Source organism: Thalia democratica, chromosome 5, assembly GCF_965202585.1.
Source record: "Thalia democratica chromosome 5, ktThaDemo2.hap1.1, whole genome shotgun sequence".
NCBI lineage: Eukaryota > Metazoa > Chordata > Thaliacea > Salpida > Salpidae > Thalia > Thalia democratica.
Genome location: NC_139169.1, coordinates 33,467,902 through 33,471,853, shown reverse-complemented (window position 1 = coordinate 33,471,853; position 3,952 = coordinate 33,467,902).

Sequence of the window (3,952 nt, the reverse complement as noted above, 5' to 3'; positions counted from 1 at the left end):
TACTTGTTTTGTTTCTTATGAAAAATAGCAACGAATATGATCGAATATGGCTGCTTTTTGTCTAGCTCTTGTACTCAGGGTTAGAACAATGAACATGCAAGTAATTTGCAGCAGTTCATTACATCATTTAACAATTTTTTCTAGTTTTTTTTTTAGAGTAAAGTCGTTTTAATTAAAAATACACTAGTTTTATTTATTTTGAAGAGCTGATTTTATACGTTTCTAAACAACTGACAATCTAAGCGTAAGAAATTAAAACTGCTACATTCACGTCATGCTCGAGTTTTAGATTTTATGGGCTTATGACCTGTATTTTAGCCTTGATGAAACGTCTTTGTAAGCTTGATAGCTTACGTATAAAAATATATTTTCTTATGTTAATGGTTTTGATTGACGAAAATAAGTCACGCATGACATTTGTATAACATTTATTAGTACACCAAAACAAGCTCTCTTTTAGTATTCAAAGTTCAATTTATAGCGACCCTTACTACAACTATAAAATGGCTCTGATAAGACTAACAAAACTATATTTTTTTATGAATTTGAAACTATAAAAACTTTAAAGAATGTGTAACAGGTGCAATTCTAAAATAAGTCAATTTAAAAATTCATTAGTCTGTGTTGATTTTTTTTTCAAAGAACTAAATTTTTTAAACAAAACTATAACAATTTTTAATGAGACACTATTAAATTTTTATATTTATTAACGATAGTTTTTTATAAATATGGTATATTATTATTATCAATGTTTGTTAGACGTTTAAACCCGGTTTGTTGTTTTACATTATTTAATCTAGTTAAAAAAATATGTTTAAAAAGTATGTCATATAAATTGTTGTTTTTGGTTGGTACTTTTTTTTTCTTGTTCTTTTAGTATTGAAATAAATATAAGAATACAAAAATATTATAAGTTAAATGATAAATCATGAATTGGTTTTACCCATTCTTTTTAATTATGAGTACTAAATTAGAAACAATAACCAGAAGTTTTTCTATATAGTTATCTAAACAGGCAGAATATTATATTATTCTTAGTGCACCTTTTATTACATAAAAAACATTTGAGAATAGATATAAATTTTTAAAAACTTTAAATATATCACTAAATTTTTCTACCACATAATCTTTTCTTACATTATTTATGGTAAATTTGTAACTTGATGTGGTTTTTTGAGTTATAAACCTTTGAAAATTTGAAATTAAATAGTTTCAACATGTATTGTAACAATTTAAGTTGCTGTGAATTATCACATTTTTTGAATGAATCTAAACAAAGTCATCCATTAAAAACTTGATTTATATATCAAAGTTGCCACTTTACCTGGAAACCTGGAAAAATCTAGAATTTGACAATTTAGGCAAAAAAAAAATGGAAAAACCTGTAAATTGAAAAATTTTGAAAAAAAAACTGGATCAACCTGGATATTAAAACATTTTTTACATGTTAAGTAGTGAAATTTGGATTTGAAACCAAAAGTATATAATATATATGAAAGGTTTTTGTATTTATCAATTTTTTTATAAAAACACAGTTAGAGTAGCTTTACAGTAACTTTTAAATGTTTTTATACTATTTAAAACAGCTTTTAACCATAATTTGAGTTTAAATAAAAGATAGACCTAAATCAAAATGCTTTAAAAAACTGGAATAAATTTTAAAACCTAGAGAAAATTTGCCAAAAGTTAGTGGCAACCCTGATATATGGTCACCTTAAATTAAGGGTTCTCTAGAAAAACCAGGTTAGTTTAAATATTTTTGAAAAATTCTGGTTGAAAAAAAAAAAAAAAGATTTATCACCACGGTCGCAACATACTAAGAATATTAAAAGAATCTTTAAGTTGTCAGGATGACTCAGACTTTTAATTTAATAATACTCTACTTAACTAGGGTTAGATTGTTTAAAGTAAAATTAGTTTTAAGATTATTTTAAAATTTCCTGATAAAAACTTAATATTTTTATTAAATACCATTTAATTTTTTCAAAAAATTTTCAGAAAAACAATTAGAGTTTTTATTTTAAATTTGAGCTTAATAGTTAAACTAAAATGATTGAGTCCTTTATGAGGTTAGACCAAAAGTAAAAAAAATAATTTACAACTTTGGTTTACTATAACAATTTACAATTATTCAAAAGCATCAGTGGTATTGTATAAAACCTTGTAAAAACAAAATTAAAGCAGCTAGTTGTCGAAAATTAAAAATTTAAAAAAATAGCAGATCAAAACAAGAAATATCTAATTCTATATTACTAATGCAGTTCAAATGGTTATTTTGTTATTTTTGATATTTTTTTTTAAATCTTTTCTTCTACAATTTTTTACAAACATAAACCTTAAAAAAGCTAAAGAAAACTACATATTAAAATAAAAAATGTCTAATAAAAAATTTTGATTTTCAGTTTTATAACATTTCTTATGGTTTTAAACATGTTTTAGATGTTTTACATTTTCTTTTTCATTTTTATGCTTTAAGTTTTATATTTTATTGACAAATTAGTTTTTAAAATTGACAAACATTAACTAACATATTATATTTGATTTGCTTGTTTATTCTGTGTATTGGCAATTTTCTTTTTCATTTTTTCGGTTTTTAAAAGTTTTTGTATACTAAAGAAAATTTGAATTATTATATTTAATTAATTTTGAAATCTTTTATTTTTTAGTTTGAAATTAGTGAACTATTACTAGGCTTTGCTATATTTTTTAATTCTATCTATTTGAAGCAAAGTCTGACTAAACTCTGCCTTTTTTTTTTTGTTTGTATGGAGAGTTGTTAATACTTCTTAAAAAAATATTTTTTGTTATAGATAAATATATTTTGTAACTCAGTATTATCACCCTTTGTTTGTTTTGCAACTTTTTTACTATACTTGACTAAACTTTATTTTTCCTTTCCTATTTATCTTTAAAAGTGTTAAATATTCTACATAAACTTGCATTTACCACAGATGTTCTTGTGCTAAAACTTTATTTCAACTAACGGCGTTTCACTGCTCTCAAATAAATTTAAGAACAGATCTACGGAGTCTATAAAATATTAACACACATTAGAAAAAAGCAGAAGAAACATGTATAATTATGTATAGTTTTTATGTAGGTAGTAACTATAAATGAACTTTATGGTTTAAAAACAAAGTTTGGGATAAAAACATAAAATTATAGAATCGTCTACAAAAAATACAAATTTAATATTTTATAGACTCCGTAGATCTGTTCTTAAATTTATTTGAGAGCAGTGAAACGCCGTTAGTTGAAATAAAGTTTTAGTACAAGAACATCTGTGGTATATATTCCGATAAGCTTAGCTTATCAGGATCTCCAGAATTTAACGCCTTTTAATGTTACATCTTATAAACTTGCATTTATTAAGATATAAATAACTTTGATAATGTTTTACTTGAAAATTGCAAAAATTTTATTTTTAAAATATTGTTGTTTATCAATAATTATTTATGTTCCAATTCTATGTTAGTTAGTTTACATCTGTAAAAGAGCTGACAACAATAGTTAAATTTCAATTGAAATAAATTAGATATGGTTGTTTAAAATGGTAAATTTTATAATAAAAAAGTGTTTTTTGAACAATAACTTAGATTTATATATATAGTAAAATTATTTCAAATGTATTACTTTAAGTATGGTTATTATATAGCTTAAAAGAACAGTTTTAAATTAGTGTTTTTTTTTTATTTGTAAATTTTGTTCAGCCCCTTATAAATACCACGCTAAGCCACTGACTCAAATATTACTAAGTTTTCTAAACTCAGGCTGACCGAGGATAGTTTGAAGGATTTTGAAAATATTAAAGACATTTTTTTGAAATTTTAATAAGGTAAAGTTGATTCATTTTCAATTGTTTTATATTTAAAATAGAAATTTTGTTAAAGAAACTGATCTTAGGCTCTTATTAGTATTTTAGATAGTAAATACATGTAACATGCTTAACATT